Source organism: Manacus candei, unplaced genomic scaffold (genome assembly GCF_025592945.1).
Source record: "Manacus candei isolate 608988 ecotype Guabito, Panama unplaced genomic scaffold, ASM2559294v1 h1tg000153l, whole genome shotgun sequence".
Lineage (NCBI taxonomy): Eukaryota > Metazoa > Chordata > Aves > Passeriformes > Pipridae > Manacus > Manacus candei.
The window spans coordinates 1,766,609-1,793,221 of NW_026138201.1; the positions used below are offsets into that span (position 1 = coordinate 1,766,609).

At 44.1% G+C, this 26,613-nt stretch overlaps 1 protein-coding gene across 16 annotated transcripts in view; it reads left to right on the forward strand.

Annotated features, from left to right (window-relative positions):
- SHISAL1 (shisa like 1) overlaps positions 1-26,613 on the forward strand; it is a 229,477-nt gene that overhangs the window by 157,268 nt on the left and 45,596 nt on the right. For 2 of the 16 annotated variants that reach the window (XM_051772514.1, XM_051772499.1), the window contains exon 1: positions 2,129-2,381. The exons of 13 other annotated variants lie outside the window; for them this stretch is intronic. The gene's annotated coding sequence lies outside the window, so the exon portion shown is untranslated. Of the gene's footprint in view, positions 1-2,082; positions 2,106-2,128; positions 2,382-26,613 lie in introns of those variants that run through there. One more of the 16 variants, XM_051772513.1, reaches the window with a different exon arrangement.

Sequence of the window (26,613 nt, forward strand, 5' to 3'; positions counted from 1 at the left end):
AACTTATGGCTTTTAAACAACTGGCTAAGTTTGTTAATGTGGAGAAAGTCACAGTTTGTATTCCTGCCTGATCCAAGAAGTAGCTCTGTGATGGTTCCTTTCCATGTGCAGGGCCTGTGCAGAAAGTGCAGCTCACCTGCTTCAATATTCAAAACATGGATTTTCAAGCGAGATTCCGAGTTAAAACGTGTCAGGGAGAGAGAGTAGGGTTAAGAAATGATGCTTTACTTCCTCCAGAATGTAATTATAGGGAAGCAGTTCAGAACATCCAGATTTTGTTATCAAGCAGTCTAATTTAAACATAGTTCCATTCTCAGACAATAAATAATGTACATGTGGTGGGCATGAGTCATCACACTTGCACCAGTGTCTGTGGAGCTCCCTGCTTTGCATGATTTCTGCATTAAAATGTAAATGAAAACCAGTTTTTTATTAGAATTTGAATTCAGGAGAGAGGTCATTTATAGACGTTACTGGGATTGGTTTAGACCTTCTCTGAGGTCACAACCACCTGTTGGGCTACGAGGCTGTGAAGCAAAGGGAGGGAGGGGGAGAAGGGGAAGCTTTGGCCGTGTTTTTTGAGAGGCGAGCCCTCAAATCGTTGTACGAATCAGCGTCCAAATCAGCGTGCAAACCAGCGTGTTCCCATCTCGGTGTCAGTCCGGAGGGGCAGGCTGTGCTGCTGCAGCAGCCGGGGACCACCGGGTGCGCAGACGAGCTTCAGAGTCCTCTCTGAGCCAGGAGGGCTCGCGTTGCTCTGCCTGTGCGTGTGTCTTGGCGTCACGGCTTAAAAAAAAACCCTCCAGGTTTCCGCCGCTCCAAGGCGTGCGCTTAGTCCCGTGCCTAAACTGCAGCTGGACGGACAGCCCTCGCCCGGCCGGGGCTGCTTTAGTCTGGGCTGAGAACGCCGAACGCGGGCTCTGGGGCCGTTCCCGGGCTGAGCCCGGGGATGCCCGCGGTGCTCACACCTCCCTCCTTCCCTCCCTCCCTTCCTCCTTCCCTCCCTCCTTGCCCCGCTCCCGCAGTCGTGCGGGACGGACGGGCAGGTGCGGGGAGGGCAGGGCAGGGCAGCCCCGGCTCTCCCGAAGGGCGTTTTCCCAAGGAACCGGGAGCCAGGAGGGCGTTCAGCTCTCTGATCCCTCCGATTAAAGCGTCCCCGGCGGGGATCGTTTCTTACTGGGCTGCTGGGTGCTCCCACAGTAATTTAAAATCGCCGAAGCGCTGTTTATTAATATAATGCTCTTAAAATTGAAAGTACGCGTTAATCCGCGGTGCCGCCGTAGCGATGCGGGGGCTGAGGGGGGGTAAGAAGGAGAGCGGGGCGGGCGCGGGTCGGTGTTCGGGCCGGGAGCCGGGCAGGGACCAGCTCCCCTGGGACCCCGGGGGGGACAGCTGGGCACGGGGACACTGGGCAGGGGGACACTGGGCAGGGGGACACTGGGCACGGGGACACTGGGCACGGGGACAGCTGGGCACGGGGACAGCTGGGCACGGGGACAGCTGGGCACGGGGACACTGGGCACGGGGACCAGCTGCACTGTCGCCTCCTGGCTCAGCCACCCGCTCGCCGGTGACAGGGACCAGCGTGGCCGGGGAGGGCGATCCGCGGGCCCCGCACGGCTCCCGCACCTGCCCTGCCAGCTCCCCGCTACGTCCATCCCTCCTTCCATCCCTCCTTCCATCCCTCCAGCCCCCTCAGGAGGGCGGGGAGCGGCCGCGCAGTGCCGGCAGAGCCCGAGCAGCGCGAACCTCCCCGGGAAGCCCCGAGAGAGGAGGAGGAGGAGAGGAAGAGGGCAGGGGTGCGCCCCGCGCCCCCCCAGGTGCCACCTCCAGCGCTGATGCCGCCAGCGCTGCCGGTACCCCCCAGCCCCGGAGGACGCCGCCGGGCTTTCCCGAGGCGAGTGGCCACCTCCGGGCGGCTCTGCCCTTCCCCGGGCCGGGCAGGGCTCCGGGCAGCGATGTCCCGAGCAGAGCATCCCGCTCCCTGCGGGAGAGGAGCGCCGGGGCCCGGGGAAGTTCTCGTGCGGGGCAAGGGAAAAGCGGCGAATCCAGCTGCTGGAAAGGGACACGCGTGGGAGCGGGAGGCACCTGGAGAGCCGGCCCAGGTGGAGGGAGAGCAGCTGGTTGGAGCGGAGGCGGGGGGAGGAAGGGAGAAGGTGGGGAAGCGGGCGGGGACAGGAGGGGATGGGTGGGGGAGCCGCAGAGCGGCGAGATGGGGAAGGAGGTGGCGGCGGCGGCTCCTGTGCATCGGTGCCGGGGCTGAAGCAGCCGAGAGGAACAGGCACAGGCTCACAGCAGCACCAACGGAGCCGAATCCTTCGGGGGTTTGCCGTGCAACTCTTGGGAGAAGTGGCTGTGCCCGGGGAGCGACTCAGCGCAAGGTCAGGCGCGGGTTTGTGCGGGGCTTGTGGCGGATCGTCAGAGACCTGCGGGTGCCGTGCCCGGTTCCCGGAGCAGAGCCCCTGGAAGGGAGCAGAGCCCCTGGAAGGGAGCAGAGCCCCGGGCCCGCGTTGGGATGCGCGGCCGCCGCCGTCTCACCCCCACCCCGCGCATCCGCGTTTGGGAAACTTTGTGTGCTCCCGGGGCCGGGGCGGTGTTGTGCATCCCGGTGGAGCGGGATGGCTTGTCCTGCTTGTGTGCCCTCCTCCGGGCTTCTGGCAGCTGGTTGATTATGTGTGTGTTTGCGTTTTGGATCAATATTTATTTACGGGGCTCAGGTATTAATCACTGGTGCCTCGGAAAGCTCATTAGCGGTGACTTGTTTCCATGACAACGGGACCCCTCGGAACCTTCGGGGTTATCCGTTTGCCCGATTTATTTATTTATTTATTTTCTTTTCATGGGGCTTGTTTGTAGTAGTGTCGTGTTTTGTCACCGAGGAGGAAAACAGACAAATAAACCCTGTGTGATCCTGTGGCCCCTGTTCGGTTTTCCTCTAACGCTCAATTATTTCCCCAGACTTAATTAACGGTACATGAACGGGATTAAGCAAGTGTGTGAGCGATACAAGATTTCTTAGTGCTTGTTTTGATGCTTTGCCTCCTTTAGCTATAGAGCTCAGACTAAGACTTGTCAGAGCACTCCTTAAGACACTAAAAGAGTGTGATGTTTGCTATCTTTTTGTTTGTGTATCATTCAGTAGCACAGAAGCCTTTGGGGAGCACAGTATTGCAGCTTTATTGCTACAGCAGAGCTGGGGATCAGTAGTGAGTTATTGTGACTCTGTCACCTTCCCGGGCTGTGACCTTGACAGGTCTCTTAAGTTCTTCATATCCCACCCTGCTCAACGTTGCTCTGAGCTAATCAAACAAAACACTTGGTCTGAGATTGAGCACTGTTAAAACTGACCCTATGAGTATATTATTTTCTGTTTCAGGAGTAAACGTATCCCATCCATCCCATTTCCCCGATGGTATAGGTGAAAATTCCCCTTCTTAACTCCAGTCTTTATTTAACTCAGCACAGCTGGCTCTTCAGATAATGTGTGCTATCACCCAGCTGAAAACAGTGGTTCTAATCATGTTTTTGCTAACTACCAATCACTGCTCTCCTGGGTTACCTTCATCAGAGTCAGGTCAAAAGGAGAGTCTGAGACTTGTAGGAATATCTACTGAAAAAAGTGAAAAGATGCAAGAGTAAAGAAAGACAAGACTGTAAAACTGAATGACAGTCTTGATCACTTGCCTTAGCATTGCAACATGAGAGGGACTTGAGTGCTTCTTGAGAGCAAGCAAACACCCACTTTGAACTGAACTGTATGTTAGGTTGAACATCTGAAACTGTTCTACCAATTTGCCTAGTTTTGCAAGAAACATTTTAATCTATAGTGTTCTGTTGAGAAGCACTGTGTGTAAGAAATGTTTAAGAATATACAGTTCCAAACTAATATACTGCCTGAGAGATGCTCAGTTGTGACTGGTTTAGATTACAGGAGTAGGAAGTTATAATAGTAGGGGAACCTCAGTATGAAGCACACATTTTGCTTCTCTCTTGAAACACTCCTTTTAAGTGAATAAGCTTTTATAAAATAACTGTCTCTCTCATAGTGTGAGAAAGAGTCTCTCCCTGGCTCAGCTCAGTCCAGCAAAGTGCTAAAACATGCCTTGTTCCAGGTGCATTAGAGTAGGCAAATCATACTTCAAGCTTTTACCTAAACATCCTAAAGAATCAAGGCCTGTGACCTTGACTTTTGTATTCTGGTTTTTAGCAACTTGAGAGCGAGACATCTGTCCAAAAATACTCCTTGTGGGTTGAGGGCCATTAACAGCCATTAGTTCCCAGTGAAGTGGTTCCACCACAATCCCATGAAGAGAAAGAAAGAAATCTTAGTCAGCATCTTGTCTCCTTTGGCTGTCATGGACTTAAATTTCCATACTGAATGATTAATTTTTTACTACTTAGTGCTGCACAGTCAATACAGGTGGAGAGGAAGTGATCTATCTAGGCTTTACTCTGTGCTTTACGTCCTCTGTAAAGCTCAGTCTTTTATTACAGCTGCTATTAAGAAAAACAGATATTCCAGTTCAATTCTCAGACCCTGGTTGCCATGAGGGAAAAGAAACACTAATCCTAATTTTATTTTTTAAGACTGATAACTGGCAGTAAGAAAGATAATTCCTAAGAAACCCTCATTACTTATAGAGATATTCTTCAGAACAAAAATCACTTAAGGTTGTAAGAAGGCTGCTGAGTATATGAGCTGTCAGTGATAAAGGTGTTCTGTTTGAGGGAGTGGAAAAAAGTACATAGACATGAAGGCTAAATCTGCAGATACGGATGATTATATTGGTTTACATTGTATTTTACTCAGCATTACAGCAAAGTAACTTGGCTATAATGTACACTGATTTTCATAAACAGAAATGCTTCTAGTGGTGTTTATATTCAAGGTACTGCCTATTGCTCATGTGCCTGTTGCTCATACTTTGCTCTCCTGGGGCAATAAGCTTAATATTGTTTGTTTCTGTGGTGTTGGAAGTCCCTCAACTGGGATGAGTAAGATGCAGGACCAGTATTTAGTGGAGGGGGTTGAGCTCCTTTCTTTGTAGGTGATCTACTCTGGACAAGCCACTTTGTCCCTCTATTTTAACTTTTCCCTGGTCATCTTTCCTCTTATTTCTCCTCACTCAGTGTTGCCTGTTTGGAGTGTAGGATCTCCAGGGCAGAGTCTTGCCCTGTGCATACCTTGTGCCCAGACAGATCTCTGCCAGAGCAGAAAAATGTCAGTGCAGCACAAGAACATGGAATTATAGCCAACATTTTTGCTGTGTTGGTCACTGGGATCTTTGCATGATCCCCAGTTACTGTCTGAGAGGCACTGAGGTGGTTGCAGATCAGTGGGAGGGTGTAAAGGAGGAGTTGCCTCCAGTGCTGGTTCCTTAACACTCCTTTTACTGAATATATTTGAAGAAAACAGCTTTCAGAGCAAAAAGTTCCCAGATCTGTACTCCAAGGACTTGGGAATAAAGAATGGCTCATTCCTGCTTTTCCTGAACACCTGTTTGCTATCAGGTTGAATGTACTGGCCTTCTGGATGTAAAAATAAGGCAGCTACGAATTTAAAATAGACCTATTGGCAGCAAGAGGAGAGCAAAAACCAGCACTAAATATCCAAAGTGGCATCTTGATTTTCTTTTTCTCTCCTTTTTTTTTCCTCCAGTGTTTTTAGGAGGGAGAAGGGCAGATAAGTTTCCAGGTATACTTTTTGAGCTTCTAAAATACACAGTTTCATTTGACAGGAGTGAGTAATGATGTTAGGAAGGTATGAGAGCTGTTTTGGTGTTATTCCAGTTGGGAGCTCTATTATGTTCTTCATAAACTACTACAAAGGGTTTACACTTCAAAATGTGCTGTACTTGGTTCAGCTATGTTTTGTTTGGTCTTAATTTCAACATCACTCTACTAATCAATACTGGTGCTTTCTGATAAAACAGTCTTTTAGATTGAGGCAGGAATTCCTAGGAAAGGTTACAGATGAAAACTGACTTTTAAAGTGATCTTTTCTCTTATATCTGGTAGATTTACTTCCATCTTTCACCAGAATTTGACTGCTACACTTATGATAAAACAGAGAATGTATTTTTGTATATGAGTGGTAAAGTAAAACTCTTCTGTTTCAGTCATTTTAAACTTTTAAAAAGTGAGATTTCTTAAATGTGAAGGTGTAGAAAAGCTCCTTTCTGACCTTTCATTCGCTCACCATATTTTTAATGAAACTGTGTACAGTCATTTCAAAACTACTTAGACTTTTAAGGCCCAACTTTGAGAAGAACCCCCCAAAAATCAGTGTTTTAAAAGATTTATTCCAGAGGGAATAAAGAGACATCTCTAAGATGCCTCATGTTACACCCCTGCAAGTTCACAGGCACAAACTCTCTTGTCCCTCTGGGAGTTTTGGACCTGGGCGTGTTTTCTGCTTGCAAAACAGGTGAAAAGAGACATCAGCTGAAACTACTTGTAAATTCAAGGGACTTGCTCTTCTGTTTGTTGCTCAGAGCACTGATGTAGTGGAGCAGCACCTCAGGCAGTGATTCTGCACTGCCTTTTCCCTTCAGCTTGGACAGCACAGCTGCTTTGCCCAGGCTGGGTTTCTGTGGGAGATAACGCTCTGCCTGGCTGTGCAGGGGAAGCCCGGGTGCAGATGTGTGATGTTCCCAGGGGATAAGGCAGGGACAAGCCTCACCCCTGCATGTGCAGCAGCCCCAGCAGCCTGCCAGCTCCTCCTGCAGAGTCCCAGGGTTTGCAGGCTGACCTTTCCTCCCCAGTGAGGCTTAGCAGGCCCACCCGATTTTCTCACTTCATGTCAGGATGTCTGATGCTGCAGACAGGGAGTCTGTTCCTGCTCTGTTTGGAGGCAAGGGCAGAATGCTCCCTGATTTCCATAGGAACAAGATGTATTCCTAAACATACTTCAGTAGCTGGAAGGAAACTTCCTAATAAAGAACCAGGCTGTAATGTTACCCAGAACATTGTTCGAGGCTTCAGAGCTCTGAACAGCAACGTGCCTGCAGACCAGGCACTGCAAACAACAAATCCCAGGGCACTCCTGGCAGGACTGGGGAGAATTAGCAGCTCTTCTGTCCAGAGGCTTCAGCACCTTCCTGACAAAATCCTGTTTATTCTGAGGGATGCAATTCAAGCCCCTCAGGTTGTACCAGGAATGGAGCTGTAGAAGCTTTGGAGTGTGACGTTGTGGAGCAGGAAAGAAAGGTTGTGGGATTTCAATTTACCTGAAGAAGTTGGAACTTAGCAGGGAGTTGGAAGTTACCAGGGGAAACTTGGGACTGCAGTTCTGCTGCTTTGAGTTTTTCTGCTCCAGCCAGAACACTTTCTAACTAAAACTACTTCTTCTTCTTCTTCCTTTGGGTATTAATTTTTAAGGTGGGGACCTTCCACCCCTCATCTTACTTTTACTACCATTCCTATGTGTCACTTTACAGTGAAACCTTTTTCTTTAGGAGAGGTTGAAATGAATTACCTAGAGCCTGTTGAGGCAGTGGTTTCCAAAATGTAGCTCACAGATATCTGTGATTCCTTGCTTGCTTTCCATAATCCGTATATTCCATTAATTTTGCCACTGTTCTGTCCAAAGAGAGCTGTCAAAGTGCAAGGAAGTGGTGGGAAGATGTAGATGGTGCATTTGCCATCTGTGTTGCATTCCCAAACATGAGAGCTCCAGGGCTGCTTTTTCACACAATTTTCAGCTCGTGGTAGTCAGAAAATACCATTTTCTCTGGTTATCTCCCATCTCTGACCGGTTTGTTTTTGTGCTGAACGTCTGGGACATTGCATTTTTTTTCCCCTGTAGTGTCTTAGCAGCATCAACACTTGTTAAATCCTTCTTCACCTACTCCCCTGCTGAATAATTACACTTCTATTTAAAAGCTTTGTCTTGTAAAGCACATGGCTGGCATGCTTTCCCATGATGTCCCTTCTCAGATAATTAATACTTTACCATTCAAAAATACAGGGAAAATTTTAGAGAGAAAAACTTTTCCAGGAAAACTGTGTCCACTTCAGACACTTATCTTGAATAGCAAATATAAGTGTTCAATATACATTAAAAAACAGAGTAGTGGTATTGTCCTAATCTAGGACAATACCAGGTTGAGTTCTTTGTTCCTGTCTTGCATGTCATTGGACAGAGAGCTGCCAAGATAATAGACCAAAGATACAAAATGTTTCTATTTCTCAGGGCATGAACGTCCCAAACTGCAGAACTTGAATAAAAAACATTTTGAATTATTTCCTTGAAAGCTGTAAAAGAGAACACAAGAACGTCCAGGAGTGGTGTCAGCCCAAAATTTCATAGTCCTGAAAAACTTCATCCAAAAGGGAGGGGTGTGTTGTTGGAAATGGATGGAAACCTGAGCAACATCTTCCCAGGATGATTTTCATTGCTGTTTTGTGGCAGAAAATAAAATATAAAAAATACATTCATTCTTTTAAGGTTCATCTCGATATTGAAACCGTTTTTTATGCAGCCAGTTCAATGCAGCCATTCATGCTTGTTACCTCCTTTGAATGTGTGGAGTTTTAAGAGCAGCTCACTGTGACCCTGTTGTAAAGTGTTGTGACGTGGCAGCGTTTTGTTGATTAAGATATTGCTGAAATATCATTTTTAGAAATGCTGCTGGCAGAGGTTTGGAAACCTGGACTCCAGCCAGACAGTGAACAATCACTGAAGCCAGCTATGCAGGGAGATTCTATATACACAAGTTGGAGGCTGTTAATTAGTGCTCTGTGTTGCAGCCTCTCTCCTCTGGGTTTGAGTGAATCCGTGCAGTGGTCACTGAGCCACGTCCTGTCCCACAGCCCTTCAGGGGCAGGTGGCACATGGAAAGGCTCCTGTGGGCTTGGTGCTCCTCCAGCCTGTGATTTGTGCCAGTCTTCAAGTTGTTCTCTTGCTGGAAGAGCAGCAGGGGGCACAGATCACTGTGGTCACCATCTCTGCTGCAAAATCAGGCTCAGTCACTCCCCACTTCTTCCCATTTCTGTTCCCTTCCTGTTCTCTCAGGGTGGCTTCACTGTCCAGCTCCTGTGTCACTCACAGGCAGCTCCCTTGAAACTCTAGAGGGTTTCCATCAGAAACAAAGTTTACAGAAGAAACCAGCTCACATCAGCCATTACTTTGTAGGAGCCTCACACATGGAACTATAGTGATTAAATTACAAGTTCATCTTGCAACAATTTGCCTTTTGTTTCAGAGTAGAAGAGAACAGGTGAAGAGATACTGAACAGGCTATAATATTTCTTTGTATGAAATAACTGTTTTCAAGACTTTTATAGGTCTGTGGGCAAATTCCATTTTATTTGAGTGGCCCCATGTGCCTGAGGGTTGCAATTGTGAAAGCAGAGCCTTCTGAGTCTCCTCTGCAGGAATTGGGATGCACTCCTGGTCAGGGAGCTGAATATAGCAATGGGAAATGTATGAGGAAGGGAACTGGCAGTAATGACAGCCCTTTTGCCTTTCTGCTCTGTATCATCAGGGCCATGACCTCACTGCAGTCACAGAGACGTGCTGGGACAGCTCCTGGGACTGGATTGCTGTCATGGATGGCTACATTCCTTTTAGGAAAGACAGGGCAGCAAGGCCAGGTGCTGGAGCTGCTGTTTGTGTGAGAGAGCAACTGGAATTTATTGAGCTCTGCCAAGGAGTGGGTGAGGAACGAGTCAGGAGCTCAGGGCAGGATTAAGGGATGGGCTCGTGTGGGTGACATGGGTGTGGGTTTTACTACAGGCCACCTGATCAGTAAGTAAGAGGTTTTCTGTAGACAATTACAGAAGTAGCCTCAGGATCACAGGTCCTGGCTTTCTGGGGGGATTTCAACCCTGACACCCACAGCTCAGGGCTCTCGAAGGATCCGAGAGAGCTGGTTAATATTCCAGCATCACTTCCTCCAGGCTCAGGATCAGTGCATCCCTGTGCACTTCTCCCTAAATCTTCTGACTGCAGTGGGAGATTCTCAGTAGCATGAACATGAGTCCAAATGACTGAGGACTAAAAAGAATAAAATTTATTACTTTATGTATTGAACTGACATTACTCTAAACTTAACTGCAGTGGTGGGAATGAAATACAGAATACATATATTCACAAGGTTTCACAGTTTGAAGCATTTCAGAGATTATTTTTCTCTTTTGTTCTTCTCTGAAGTTTAACTCGACAGTCTTCAATCAGTGGTAATTGTAGTCCAACCTTAAAGCATCAAGCAAGAGCTCCCAAACATGCTTTTCATAAACATCCTGTGCTGTGCTGCCTCCCAGAAAGCACAAGATTTCTTTAGGCAGGCCAAGAATTAAGGAAGTCTTGTAATTTGTTTTAATTAATTACCAAAGTCAGGATTGACTGTGTTTTGCAGTTTACTGCTGGCTTGGACTGGGCTGATACAGCTTGGGTGTCCAGCAGCTGCCTACAAACTTCCAAAATTCACCACTCTCCTATCTCAACAGTGTTTGTGCCTTTTCCTCCTTCATGTCTTCCATATGAAATGGTTCTGGGAGCAGTGGAAATGGTTTTGTTTCATGCAGTGCTGATCAGAACCTGGAAAATCCTTTTCCTCTTTCCTGAGCCTAATTCCTCTTTCCTTTGCTTTTTTCCTTTCTGTGGTGTATGAAGTAAAGGTTGTGGTGTTTTAGTTTTGAGCATCAAAACCAAATAAATGTTTATCTCATTCAAACATTAATTATTTCTTTTTTCTAATTCAGCTGCCAAAATAAAAAAAACCCCACCAGGCAGTTTTACAGCCTTTATGGGGAATTTGTACCTGGCACAGAGTGGCCCTCCAAAAGAACATGTCTTTTCCTGCAAATTGAGATGCTGAACACATGGTATGATCAGTTGGTTTCTAGGGTCCTCATCATCACAAGCCCTCAGAAGTCCTGTCTTCTTCTACAAGAGCATTTTCCATGATTTCCATAAACTCAAATAGTGTAGGAAACCACTACAAAACCCCCAAAGCTTTAAGAGAGTAGATTAATTATGTCCTTTTCTCAAAAACAAAGCTAAGACACAGTCCTCAAGGAACTTGGTATCTTCAATTCTTGAGCCCATACGGGCTGTGCTTATCACAGAATCACAAACTTTGTCAATCTGCTTGCAGAAAGTGCTGTTAATATGAAGTGGAAAAGTATTTTTGATAGATAACTCTCAGGTCTCACGTGTTATTTATAATCCCAGGCTGAGTGCAATCCATCAGCATGATGGTTTTGTTTATTTGGGGAGGAAGGATGTGACCAAAATTAAATTATTTTGCTATGAGCAGCAGAGCAGACCCAGGAAAACAGGCCATGTGTTGAAGTGCTTGCTGCTGTTAAAAAATGTTATATATGACAAAACCAAACAGTGATCCAGCAAGTACAGAGCCTGAATTTTGAAGCACCAAGTGATGATGGATGTTATGGAAATTCATCAGGATCTCTGCCTGCCTTCCCCTCTGAAAGGGATCCAGAATTTCCAGCAAGACAAAGCAGAAAGTTCAATGATTAAAATACGTAACGAGCACCTAATCAATACTGAATTTGTTCTATGGCAAGAGTGAAGGATCTCTGAAAATGTAAAGACACGAGTAGTTAGGAGCAGTTCTCACAGATTAGAAGGATGAAATAATGTCTGAAGAACATGCTGCTTTAAGATAGAAGTAGTGAAGTACCACTTAACATTTAAAAAATTTAAAAAAAATATTCTGGGGTTTTTTTAGTGGTATGCTGTACCAGTGTTTGGTCAAAACTGAAGTTCACCAGAACACCAACCCTTCCTCATTTTTCACCATACAAAGCACAAGACAACAGAAAGCAAAACCCCCAAAACACAAGAGGTCAGCAGGACACAAGCCAGGCATAAATATCTCTGCAGTATTAGAGTCCTTAAAAAGGAGAAAAGATAGAAGTAAAATCTCATTTCTGTCTGAGTGTGCCAACAAAAGGCAACACCTGCTTTCCTAGAAACAGCCTAAGGACCACACGAGTCTGGTTTTTCTGAAGACCTTGTTCAGGACACAAACTAAGCAGTGTGACCACAGACCAGGCAGACTGACCACAGGGCTGCTGGAGCTCTTGCCTGCTGTCTGTGCAGGGCCCAGAGCAGCTGAGTGTTGAATTTCCAGCCATGAGCTGTCTGCAGACAATAATTAACTGCACATCAGCACAGTGGCTTTGGCCTTTGACATGACTCTGCTTTCAAGGTGTGACAGTGTGTTTGAAGAGTTTGATTGTGTGCCCTGACCCTGAGTTGTGACTTCCTTTTATTCTGTGGTTGAAGAATTCAGAGTTGGGTCAGCTCTTCAGGAAGGCACAGAGAAGAGTGGGTTTTAGGGATCAAATAGTGACATTTTGTTCCTGGAGCTGAACATCAGCACTTGAGGCCATAGCAGTTTGTGTTTGCCCAGAAGCAGACTTTCAGACAGCCTGGAGAATGTCTTCCAGTACCAAAAGCTTTCAGAAAACTGATCTTTGTGGCCATCAAAAGGTGACTTTCAAGTCATGATCTGTTCTGGTCGAGTGATGCTTCATTTGTTCTTGTACAGGTGTTTGCAGGGAAGAGGGACAGGGCAAGGAGACTGGACTTTGGTGTGACTCTTTGGGATTGGAAAGATGACACAAAAAAGGGAGTCAGAGTGGATATTTGGGTCAGGTTAAGCATCCATCTAACTTGCTGCCAAGTCTGATATTGGCTGGGCTGTGTATTTTATTATGTAAACATAGGGCAAATTTATTTCCTCTCAGCTTCTGCCTCACAGGTACTTTCAGCCTGTCAGTAGAGTCCCAGTTTTGTGGTTAACAGCTGTTGGTGGAGGGTTTATCCATACAATTTGTTTAGTTGTTCTTAAAAGATAAGGAAGCTTTTTGTCATAGGGAGAAATCCAGTTAAACTGCACACTGGGGGAGGGGTACAACCACCTCCTTTTGTTTGTTTTGGAAGTGCTATCAGGTAGTGCTGTAATTCTTGTATTATCAAAGGTGATGCATGATTGCCGTCTGTTCAGTTTGTCAACACTGCTTGAAAATTTTTATGGACTTTTATGAGATTCCTTCCCAACTCAATCTTCCTGGTCTGTTTAAATGCTTTGCATACAGCAAACATTCCACACCTCTTACTATCCTTTTCATCCCCCTCCTGATCCCTTTCCAGCTCTGGAGATGTAGAAAAAACCATAAACTAGTGCCATGGTATAATGAGCTTTTCTTTTTTTCCCTTTTTTTTTTTTTTTATCAGCTTCTGAAATTCTGTTTGCTATTGAGTTCTAAATCACCATCTGCATAGAACTGATGTGCACAATTTTATTTTAGATGTAGTAGCCCACCCAGTGCTGAGCACACCACTGTGCAAAGCTGGTGAGGGGAAGGGGTTTCTTCCCTGCCTTACTTTGCATTTGCCAACATGAATTTCACATTCCATTTTATCCCCTGGTTACTCAGTGAGTGGTGGATCCCACTGGAATGGTTTCTGGCTGAAGGCAGGGAAGTGTCCTGCCAAGCTGTGGGTGCTTTGGAGAGGGAGTCAGCTCAGTGTGAGGGAGTGTGTGTCTTGGGAGTTGTCACAGGTTTGAGGAATTGGGACTCCTAAATTCTCTGAAATAAATTTGGTCAAGACAGTCTGTAAATTCTGTGCAATTCTTTGCCTTCTAACACAGAGTCTTTGAAGGGCTTAATGGGCAGAGCCTGACAGCCAGGTCAGGGAGCAGCAGTGACAGCAGGAATGTGGAAGGCCTGCCTTACTAGCTTTCAGCATCAAGGGCAGTGGTGGGAGAGGAAAAATGGCCTGGAATCAGAAAAAAGAGATAAAGGTTGGTCTCCACTAGAAATCTGTTAACTTAGAGCATCTTGCCAGCAAGGTGACAATGTGGTCAGGTGCTTGATGAGCTGAGAGCACAAACATCCATGGAATGCCTGCCCTGTGGCCGTTGTGGGTCTGTAGGTTTTTGGGTTTCCTCAGCTGGCAGCTCAGCAGAAAAGCAGTTTTTCCTCTGTGATTCCATGCTACGTTTCTTGTACAGCTCTGAAGTTTCTGAGGCAGGAGTGGCACTTGGTTTTTGCTCACTGTGTTGCAGTTGGACTCCTCGGTGCTGAGAGAAGGGACCTTCAAAGTGGTCAGAATTCCCTGTGCTTATTCAGACTGCTTTAAAACCAGATCTGGTGTGTGTTGTCAAGGATGCAGCTCCTTTTGTAAAGCAGTCTTAGGAGGTCTCTCCTCACAAAGCAAGAAGAAAAATCTTCAGAGTTGTAAAATCTTCCTTCCCCTATAAACCAGAAGTCTTGTCCGTGTGGAAAAGAGCGAAGTTTTCAGGGAGTCACTGGATTTTTAGGGATTTTTCCTCCTGGTGACTTTACCTTGGTTAGGGCATGGGGAATCATTACATCTTTGGGAAAACAGATTTCTGTTACTGGTGTTGCAAAAGAATTTGGTCCGTTGTGGAGTCACAGAGTGTGCCTAGACAGAGTACTTAGGGGGAATACTCCCCAGCTGGTGAGTTTATCTCCAGGAGACAGAACAGTCACTGAACATTATAAACAGCAAACAATAACAGATCACATACTGAAGGAAATCGAGCTATATTTGCTGTAGCCTTTGGTTGTGGCATCTTTGTGGTCACCTGAACAGTGTGAGGTGCCTCCATTTCCAAATGTGGTATTAATGTTATTTTTATTTATTTTTTAGGGAATTTACCTTCTTGCTTTGATTTACTCTGTGAATTCTAGTTCTTTCTGGAGCTGTTTAGACTCTCTAGTAATTTCTTTTAGGTTAAGGCATCAGCATTATTAGTACTCTTGAACCTCAATTAAACCTCTTTCCCTGGGGTTTTTTATTTTTAAAGTTTGGATATCGTGTTTTGGCTAACCATGGTGACTTTGGTATGCCAAATACAAGTGTAACAAACAGCCAGTTTGATTTCAGGCTGATAATCTTGCTTGTCTTCTTCTAAAACCTCGTACCTAACTCTTAAATAAAATACTTTTGAATTAGTGATCTTACCGACATGTTATGCAAGCTCTGGTTCTTATGTGCTCTCATTAAGTAACATAATCCTTCTTGCAGTCACTGCAGCTGTTCTTCACATGGCAAGAAGTTGTCTTGCTATCAGTTGACCTTTCAGTATCAGATTTCTTCTGCTTGCAACAGTTTGGGTTCTTTGCAGTTTGTTGTCCAGTGCACAGCTGGATTCTCCTCACTTGGCACATCCCCATTTCCCCAAGAAAGCTCAAGGCTGCCTCTTCCAGTGCTCTTTCTGTGTTTCTGTTGTAGGTTGTAGTTACAGCCTGGTCTCTTGCCAGTGCAGTGTCCCTTATTTATCTCCAGTGATGTTCCACACTTGTCCCTCTCTGTCATATTTGACTAAAAGACAATCAACTGCTGGCAAAAATAAGGTTTCCCAAAACTGTCCCACTTCCCTGGTGCTCAGTGCTGGTAGGTAGGAGGTGACTCACTGATCTGGGTGTATTTATTCCTGCAGTTCTCCACCTGCCCTCACTCAGTGGAGTCAGCAGCACAGTCCTTGTCTTCCAAATGGAGATGTCCATGTTGATTTGCACTTCTTCGTTGAGCTGAGTGCAGATCCAGATCTATATGCTGCAGACAGTTTCTGAGGATAGGTGAGATGTATTCCCAGGGGAATTCCTGCTTAGGGATCCTTCATACCACTCCATACTTGATTTTAGAGATGAAGCATGGGGCATAGCAGTCTTTGCCCCAAGATCTGGGATTTGCAAAGCCGTGTCTAGAGGTGGGGAGCAAGACCAGTGACCACAGCTAATCAATCCATCACCACGGGCCAGGAGGTAGTTCCTGCTTTAGGTAATGTAAACTTACCCAGAATAATCCCAATATCCCTGTGTTAGTGTCACTTATTGGATAAACACTCAGTCCATCCTTTTGATGATGGACAAGCAAAGCAAACCGAGACAACAGAGCTGCAGTGCACAGAAAACTCAAGCCTTGTGTATGGTTTAACCAGTGATCTATTAAATATATTAATACATAATTTATTTATTTTGAGGTTCTTAAATTCTGCTTGTTCTCATTGGTCACTCGTGGTTGTAAAGCTTTGAATTCTTTGGAAGTGGGAGACCAGGCAGAGGGGATGTGAGCTGGCAAAAATCCCACCAAGGTGCCCATTGTGTGGAACCAGTTAAAGAGCCATGGGCTAAAACGAGGCAGAAATTCCCTCAGTGTTTGGATCTGAGGCACTGGGCAACAAAACTGACAGTGTTCCAAGTAGTTTGGGAAGCGACTTAAAACATTACTGATGAAGTATTACACCATGATTACTGTGGAAATAAAAAATACCATCCTTCCTGTTGTTTCCACTTCAGCCCTTCCTTAGCCATGCTGGTTCTTAAAAGAGCTGCATCAGGCCCTGAGTTTTCATTCTGCACAACTGGTTTTAGTTTCAAAGTGTGCTTAGGACAGAAAACTCCTTTAACCATTACAGTGCTCAAAAATACCTTTATCAAAATACCTTTATCAAAAATACATTTATCAGCAGTGAGCAAGTGCTAATGGGTTTTGACTAAGTACAGTTTCCTAAACATCTGAAAGAAATGTGCTTTTATTACCCAGAGACAGGTACTTGTTCTGCTGGGCTCCAGCCTGTGCTTTGCATAAACTTGCTTCATATGTGCACCATCCTTCTCATTCCTGGACCCTCTTGTTAAGCAGCTTTCTCAGTTCTTGGCCCATCTTCTCACTCCTCATTTTTATTATTAATATCCTACTCTTACTAGTTTCTTGTTTCCATTTATATAGTGCACTATGTTTCAGCATACTTAATAGGTGATTTTTACTGAAAAACAGTAAAAAGGCTTTTGGAATAGGTTTTAAAGCATATTTGAGTGGGTTTGAAAACCAGATATGTCACATTTAGCAGCTTGAGACAAGGTGTTACAATTTCTAGATTAATCCAAAAGATCAAGCTATTAAGTGGAAACATCTTCAAGAACTTGCCGATATTTAAAGTTTTCCTTACACTGAACGTGCAGTGTGTGTGTTGGGATAATGAAAATCATTGTTTTCCTGGTTGTTCAGGGGTCAGGACTGCACAAGGTTCTGCCACCTCTTTTTCTAAACCTGTCCTGTGCCCTTCCAATACTCGAGAAGTCCAGATAACAGGTGAGGTTAGTCTGGTGTCTGATCCCTTGAGGATCTATCAAAAACCAAGGTCCTGTTATATCACATCTCAATTATCTCTCTCATATGTGTGCCATATGTCACATATATCGTATATATGTGTGCATATATCACATATATGCTATTAATAATTATATCTTTCACGTATATCACATATATCATGTGACATTGTATGTGCCATATATCCTATTATCTATGACATATGTAATGTATCATATTGTTACATCTGAGATGTCTTATGTCATGTGGTATATGTCACATGTATCATGTGTATTGTGTCACACATATCACATATGTCCTTTACAATCATTTTAGTACAAACAACTGAGGACAGTCAAAGCAGAAAAGCCTGAAGTGCCACTTCCATTTTACTGTGAAGTACATGGAACAATAAACTTTTAGAGGCAAGTTTTCTGTGATTCAGTTAAAACCAAGAATGTTTCAGGTGTTGCTCACTTGAAATATTCTGACTTTGTCCAACATGGAATCATTGGGGGGGAGCAAAAGGACCAGCACAGTGATGACTTTGCAGTATCCCAAGGGTGAAAGACAAGCTGCTGCACACAAATGGGGAGCCTTTTTGTTAAGGTAATATGGATAAACCTGTCAGATTTAAAAATACTTCAGGAGGAAAAGAATATTAATATCCAAGAATATTCCTTGTCACTTCAGATGAACGCCTGAAAATACTTTATCTGAAAACGCTGCAGAAATCTTTCCAATAACGAAGGAAATCACTTTCACATCACTTGTTCTCCAGAAGTAAAACTTGTAGTGTTTGAACAGAAGTCATACTGCTTATAATTAAGGACAGAATAATATTTATATTTAAAAAGCTGAATCTTAGAAGAGTGAGACATCAAAGAGGTCCAAGTCTATTAAGAGAAGTAGGATCTTTGATTTTTTTTTTTAGTCTTTAGTAGAGTTTTTTTTTTGTTGTAAAACTGCTGATTTTCCTGATGAAAAGCAGCTTTCTTTAATTCTCTGATCTCCTTTTTCCAGTATGAAGGATCTGAAGGATCAGAGTACTAATCTTTTGAGTTACACTATGGGTATCTTTAGAGTGCATTAATTTTCTCATAGCACTGAGCCAGTGGGTGAACAAACACATTTATCTTCATATGAATGAACAATCTGAGCAGTATTTTTGCATGGCAGAACAATAAGTATTATACACAATATACAAAGACTTTTTTATTTCCAGTAATAAATTTTATTAAAAGCAAAAAAGCTTCAGTCTGGCTTTTAGTAGTAAATATAGGTGACATAAATATATATATGGTTCAATATAAATAGTTAAAGCTGTGCTCTGAAACCTTTTAATTCTGTGGGAGACCTGCCTTTTTTAATAGCAATATTTGCTTTCAAAAAAACATGCTGATGGCTCTCTTCCCACAGAAAGTGTGAAGATGTCTGTGGGTGGCCACACCAATACAACTGCCTGCGTTTTTAAATGGATTATTTTAACTGCCAATGCTTTGTGTGCCCTTCACGTGGGTATTCTTCTGTGTTACACGGTGGCAGTGGAGACAGGGCTTTATTAGCAGCTCGTTTCAGGTTCCTTGAGCTGATATTGTCCTCACAGGTCTCTCCTTAAGTGCATCTCTTTGCCTTGCATTGCACACATTTAGCAGCCAGTCAGGGACCTTCAGGAGTCGATTTAATTCCACCACTGGATGCCAGGTGCCCACCAAAGCTGCTCCATCACTGCCCTGATTAGCTGGGCAAGAGGCAGAAAACACAACAGAGGACCCGTGAGGGCAGGGCAGGGCAGGGAGGGATCACTCACCACTCCCGGGCAAAACAGACTCGACTTAAGGGAATTAGTTGAATTTATTACCAATCAAATCAGAGCAGCGTGATGAGAAGTAAAACAAATCTTAAAAACGCCTTCCCTCCTTCCCGGGCTTAATTTTATTCCCAGTTCTCCCTGTCCTCCCCCGCAGTGGGGCAGGGAGAGTTATGGAAGTTATGGTCAGCACCTCCTCAGGGAGAGGAATCCTTCCCCTGCCCCATTCCTCTCCTTCCATGGGAGACAGTCCTCCACCAACTTCTCCAACCTGAGTCCTTCCCACAGGCTGCAGTTTTTCACCCAGACTTCTCCAGCCTGGGTCCCTTCCACGGGGTCACAAGTCCTGCCAGTAAACCTGTCCCATCCTGGTCCCTCTTTCCACAGGGCCTGGCACAGGATCCTGCTCAAGGGTGGGCTTTCCACAGGGTCACAGCCTTCTTTTGGGCATCCCCCTGGTCTGGGGTGGGCTCCTCCAGGGGCTGCAGGAGGATCTCTGCTCCCCTGTAGCCCCCCATGGGCTGCAGGGGAATCTCAGCTCCAACACCTGGAGCACCTCCTGCCCTCCTTCTCCACTGCCCTTGGTGTCTGCAGGGCTGTTTCTCTCACATATTCTCACTCCTCACTTCTAGGGCCAGAATTACTTCTGCCAAATAATTTTTGTGTTCTTAAACCTGTTATCCCAGAGGTGTCACTGCCACCTCTGCTGGGCTCAGCCTTGGCCAGCGGTGGGTCTGTCCTGGAGCCAGCTGGAATTGGATCACTTGGACATGGGGGAAGCTTCTGGCAGCTTCTCAGAGAATCCACCCCTGTATCCCCCCACTGCCAGAGCTTTGCCAGGCAAACCCAATACCTGGATGCCAGGTGCCCACCAAGCCACTCTGTCCCTCTTCAGCTGCACAGGGGAGAGAAAATAAGATGGAAAATAGCGTGCAGGTCGAGATAAGGAAGTTTACTGAAGTGAAAGCACAAGCAAAGGAAAATACCAAAGATTTTACTCTCTGCTTCCCATCAGCAGGTAATGTCCAAGCACTTCCCAGGAAGCAGGGCTTCAGCAGGAGGAGCAGCTGCTCAGAAAGGCAAATGTTGTGAATAATGGATGCCCCCCCCTTTCCTCGGCTTTTCTGTCTGAGCTGACATCTCGTGGTCTGGATCATCCCTCTGGGCATTTGGGTCAGCTGCCCTAGCTGGGTAGTTGTGCCCTGTGCCAGGACCTTGCCCATCCCCAGTCCCTGGATGGAGGGAATGCTGTGGGGACAGTGCTGATGCTGTGCCAGCCCTGCCCAGCAGGACCAGCACACTGGAGTGTTATCAGCACCTTTCCAGCACTGTGGGGGCTGCTGTGGGGAAATGAACCCTTCTCAGCCAAATGACATGTTGTTACCATTAATTGTCTTGTCTTCATTCCATACCAGTTTTCCTTTCTGCTCCCTTTAGAAGCGATGCCTTCTGCATTTCTCTGTTGGCTTCCTTCATCTGGTTGAGGATTCCAGGTATTTTTATCCTAGCTAAACAAACAGGCTTACACTTTGACATGCTCTAGGGATTCTCAGATGTGTGCTTTTTGCAGCTTGGGCCTTTATTAATTACCAAATGGCCGTGCCCTGCCAGGGGAGCACACTGGGATGGTTCAGTGCCAGTTGCTGCCTCGTGACTTCCTGAGGAAGGTCATCCCTTCTTCAGGTGACCCTTTGCTCTTGTTTCTGAGCATGTTTCACCCTGGTTTTCTTTTGAAAAGCCCCTGTGTGGCAGTTTGCAGCAGTTTGGGAGGCAGGCACAGTGCAGGTGCCAAGCCTGGCTCTGAACCTTCCTGGGAAGGATTCCATGGAACGTGGTGCCCACAGTGGCAGTTCCGAGCTCCAAGGCTGATTAACTGAGAAACATTTTCTTAAGTGGGATCTTTTTTTTTTCTCTTAAATCCTTTTGTAATCAGTGCTGGGCTTTTCTTTTTAGACTGAGAGATTTCTGTAATTTAGAGTGGCCTTCCCAATTACTGGTAATTACCTTACAGTACAAGGAAGATGATTAATTGCATGACTTGCTTTGGAGATTCGTTTGTTCTAAAAGGCCTTTAGAAGCTGCCATGCTTAGAGCTTATGATGAAATTGCAGTTTTACCCTTTTGTTTGGTGGCATTTTCAGTATACAATAGAGGTAAAGACAGCAGTTGGGGAAAAAAAGAGATATGACCCAAAAGCATTCTGTGAGAATAAATAACTTTTAGCTAGAAATATAGCAGGTTAAGAACAAGGCCTCTTTTAAACTTTTATAATTTTTGTTATTCTCTGGATGGTGTTTCTGATTGATAGGGTTTCTGAGCTAGTGTGCTGTACCTCCTCAAAGAAAACACAATTTTTAAGCTATGTAAACATCAGTCTAATCTAAAATATTTCCTTCAAATTAATTGGTGTTTCAATAATATTTCATTTTCTAAGTGCATCTTTGAAAGAAGTGTTATGATCCAAGCCTTATTAAAAGATATTTCCAGCTTCCCAGTGCAAGACTGTTGAGCTCCTCCTGAATTTCTCACATAAGTGATACAAGACTTGTTCTAACAAGAAATCTGAGAAGTTAGAAACTGTTTATTGGAAAGTGGGATGCAAAAGGACACAGCAATGCCCTTTGTAAGACAAAAATAAGGGAATATTCAACAGCTGAACCATCATTTATTATTTATTTATAGCTAATCAATAGAAATTATTGAGCTAAAAGATAACCATGCTGGTAAGAGCTCTGGAGAAGAGCAGACATTTATATAAACAATGAAATAACTGTGTCATAAATCACTGTTATGATAATTGCATAAAGATTTTCCAGCAATTAAATTTTTCTTCAAAACATTGTTAGCCTCATTAAAGGAATATAGGAGAAATTTATCTCTAAGACAAACTTCTGCTCCTGCCCCCTGTCAAACATCTGTTCTGCAGAAGGAAAACTGGATTTCACCTGTGGCTGATATGGTATGAAATAAAGTACAGCCATCTGATAGTGCTACCAGAAAGGAGAAAAAACTAGGCTGAGAAACCAAAGAAACAACCCCAAAAACCCAAGCCCTCTTGCACTCCCAGTAATTAGTCTCATGTTTTGAGTCTCATGCATGTGGAATGAGGTGTTATTCCATTCTTTGGGCACATGACTTCCTTGACTTGGCAAGTTTACAATGCTTAGAAAACCTTCAGTATTGTGGCCAGGACAATGAAATCTTTATTAGTGCAAAATGGATAAGATGATGAATAGAAATAAATTATATCACTGCAGGAAAGACCTTGGATTAGTTAAGTCTTCTTAGGAGGGGAGTGTTTATTTACTGCCTTCTGCTGTAACTACAAATCCAGATTATGCTCTTAAAGCAGAACTTCTTGACAAGATATTTAAAAGTTTATTTGATTTATGGTTGTGTTTAAGACCTACATTAGTAATCCTAGATGTAATTACATCACACAAATGACACCAAACTAGGCTGCAGTCTGTGCTTACCCTTTTAACTGATGTTGAATTCCAGGTATTAAATCACAAGATTTCAGGAGAGAGGGGCGTAACTGATATAAAGATTTGTTTGAAGAATAAAAATAGGACACCAAGGACAATGCAGAGTGATATATGACCTTTGCTGAAGTGCCACAAACCAAAGCAATATGTTTAATAGTGTAGAAGACAGTTGATTACCAAGGAAGCTCAGGAATGCACTGCTGACTTTGACTTTCTGGCTGGAAATGATTATGTGTCAACGAACTTAGAGATGATGGAGAGGTAGAGAAGGATTTTAGAGTAAAACAGTTATTCAGAATAAAATTCAACAGCAGAAGGAGTTCTTCAGAAGCCATCTGGTCATTTCTATTCCCCCCTCTTTGGCTGGAGGGACTAAATAACGATTTAAGCAGCTGAAAGATGGGAAGAAATAGAATAAGGTTATACAGGAGGGGAGAAATCATGTCTGCATCTGGCTCCTATTCCCTTACTTGGACAACCCCATTTTTCATTACACTGTCATTCAGTTTCTATCTCATTTCTATGAGATAGAAATACCTCATTTCTATCCTTTGCCTCTTAAAATAACAGCTGTCTTTCCCCCAGAGTTGTCCAGAGGTGTCTCTGTGGGTTGTCATTCCAGGTAGAAGAAGGAAGGCAGATGTCAATCATTTTTTTCTCCATAAAAAGGGGGAAGTCTGGAATTCAGGTTTGTAACCCATAGCTGAAGTGGGTTAATTCTAAATATAAAAAGCCCCTCTGCTCTTCCCAGACTCCATTAGATTCAGTTCAGCTACATATGAGCTCTGAGGATTTCACAGTTCAGTATATTTTGGATGCAGTTTGCTGTCCCAAGACACAAAATTGATTGTCTGAGCTCTGTGACTTCATCCATAATATGATAAATATATTATGGAGTGGGCATCAAAGGCCTTATGGTTAGTGAAGAGAAAATCACTGCAGAATGAGCATCTGTGGCAGCTGCCAAAAGGATTATATTTTTATTAGACGAGAGGGTAAAAAAAAAATGTTGTTACAATAAATACCACGTTTGGGAACAGGCCTTGAGAATGCATTGAGATACCAGGATTAAAATAACGCTCTGCTCATAAAATTTGCATGCAGATTGTGCCCCCCCTGCCTTTGATGCTGCAGCACCAGCTTTGTTGGTTTGGTCTTATGTTTTTTCATGATTTGGTTTTATGATCATTTTTCTGTGTTCCCCATTCAAGTGAAGTAGCTGTAAATATCTGTATTATAGGATAATCAAATTGTCACTTACCAAATGTAACTAATTTCATATTGCTAAAATACCCCAGAGAATGGGTCATTAAGAGCAGACTGTTCCCTGTATGAATAAGGGGTTCTTTACATCGACTTCAACGAGGTAATGCACGTGATTGTTGCAGTTATTCAGCCAGAATTTCCAGAAATGAAGCCTCTCAGTTTGAAAATAATCCTTGTGATTTAAAACTCTGCATTCTTATTCTGCTTCTTTAATGTGTCCAAATTGTGACCTGTTCCTCACTGTGGGTGTGGAGATATCTCAAGGTTGTTTTCTGCAAGGATGGTTTAAAGTCATATTGGTATCCCTGTACCCTTTCATCTTTCAGTGAGTTGAGGTGTCTGTTTAATTATACAAAGGTTAAATAATTCTCTTTTAAGTTCCCTGGGTCAGAGACTTTGTAGGAGTATCTCAAAGATACAGTGGCTGGCATCTAGTTCCTGTCAGAAAGTCATAGTTAGACCTCTGACTGCCACTTTCCAACTTTATTAGTACACATTTTCAGGCATAATTATGCCTTAAAATTACTTGAAAGTGATGCCTTCTGTGCTAGTAAAGTTGGAAAGTAGCAGTCAGAGGTCTAAGTTATGAAGCTGAATTCCCTAGCCATGCTCTCTTTTGTATATAAACCTTATAAAAATGATTTAAACATCAAGCAAGGTTATATTCTCATAGGTAATGGTTTTTTTTTTCCCACCCTGGTCGGTTTTCATATGGCATTTTTAATCAGTGTTTACTTGTTTAGGGCATTAAATCTACAACTTGATATGCAGGTCTCAAATCTGCTGTGTTCTGTGGTCTCTGAGGCAAATGGGAAATAAATATCTCCTTCAGAGGAACCATTTCTGAAAGCTCTGTCAGATTGTTCTCTGTGTATTCCTGGAATTACAGGGATAGAAATGGCAAAGGTTTCAGGTGGGAGCCATTTCTTGGGGGCTGTTTAGAGCCAAAGTGTGGTGTTGATGTGGGTCATAATTAAGTTCCCAGGTAGTACTGTAGTATTATTCTGCTCTGTGTGTTTGATATATGTCTACACAGTAAGCAGAGGTATAAATATTAAATACAAATATTATAATTTAGATAATATATTTATATTTTGGTATTTGCATATTTGTATTTTGTATAAATTTATATACTGTTATAAATAGTCATATACTATGAATAGATAATACATCTAAATATAAATAAATATTAAAGGAAGCCACTTCTAAATGAACTGTGGTTTCAATCTGCAGTTAATGCTTCTGGTAGATGTTTGTAATTTTGCTCAGCTCCACTGGGTTCAATGAGAAGGGGTGTTTGATCCATGGGAGGGCAAGAAATAAGAGTTTCTTGGAATTCTATACAAGTCTTTTCATGGAGCTTCTCTCACACCTACTTGTGCACAGCATAAGATCTGCACAAACCCCAAGCCAGGCATAAAATAAGCAGGTTTTACATCTTGTAAAGGATGTGGAACAAAGTTTGTGATGGGTGTGATGTCACCACCAGCAGCACAGCTTTATTTTACCTGGTTTTTGAGTTCCAAAAATGCACTCTGGGGGGGGAAAATAAAAAAAAGAAAAAGATATATTGTTGAAAGCCACTTTTCTGCAGCTCTGCATGCCTTTTCTCCTTCTGCTTGGCAACCTCCACACCTGCTGTTCTGACTACTAAAAATTGTCCTTTTTTGTCCTGCAAGTATTTCTGCCTCAGGGGAGAGGACAAAGGGCTCACCAGCACTTTCCTTGGTTCTTCTGCCTTATAACTTTCAACACGAAGTTCTTGTTAACAATTCAGTGTTCTCGGGGTTCTGAAAGTAAGGGGCTTTGATTAGAATGGCCGGGAGTTGGGATGGCTGCAGTAGTACAGGCACGTGCTGCTCTAAAAACCAGCTTTTTAATGGAATTGTTGAGTGTGTAGCAGTGAAAAATGGCTGGTGTGTTCAAAGGCACAGGGGAAAGGAAGTTGCTCCAACCTTCTGCAGTGCATTTTCTCTTTCCAGCAGTTGTTGGTTAAGGCTCCCACAGAGTTTCCTTCCTCCTGAGCTGGTGCAGTGGCAGCTCCTCACCCTGGTGTGTTCTGCTTTGAGATCAGCCTTTGGTTGTGATGTCACCGAGAAACATTTCAATATATGAAACACTGGAATGTTTTAAGGAGGGAGGCAAATTCTTTTGGAGTTGGGACTTGATGATCCTTGTGGGTCCCCTTCTTCTTGATTCTGTGACTTCTCAGTTTACTCTGGTGGGTGTTTTTCCTCGTTATCTTTAACGACAGGGTGAGCCAGGTTTGAGACCAAAACGTTTCCTGGAATCCAAAGAGTTATTTGCCTCTTCAGGGAACGCTGATGGCTAGTTTCAGATTTCAAAACTGAAAAAGTTTTTGCCTTTTGAACAGTTTTTTTCCACGAGCCAACCCATCCTGTTACCACCAGCACTGCTCACAAGGTGCAGAATTTTGCCAGTTCACCTCAGGTGAACTCCCTGGGCCGTTTTATTTCTCCTGAGCCTTGTCCTTGCCAACACCAAGGGTGTGTCAACAGCTGAGCTGGTTCTAGATGAACCAAGTTTAGCACTGGAGAGTGCCTCTATTTCTTCCCAGGGTAGATGAGCCTGCCCAGCTTTCAGTTCTCGTTCAGCCCTGCCTCGCTGTGCACACTGAGATGTGTTCCTCAGGAAAGTCGGGATAACGCTGCCAAAATCCTTGCAGTGCGGGTCCATCTGTGTCAGAGAAGCCACACATCATGTTGGCATAGTTAAATGAGCCTCCTGAGGGAGGAAAAAATAAGTGGTTTTCTGGTTTAACCCCAAGTGGCAGCTCTTTTCCCAGCACTGCTCTGTTAATCAGGGGTTGCACCCTTTCCTCATTTGGGAATTAGCTGGGTTTCCCATTGTAATGCATCCTGGGTTTAAAATATGCTAAATAACCTAACATTTTTGATCAGGAACACAAGTTATTTCAATGCTTGATG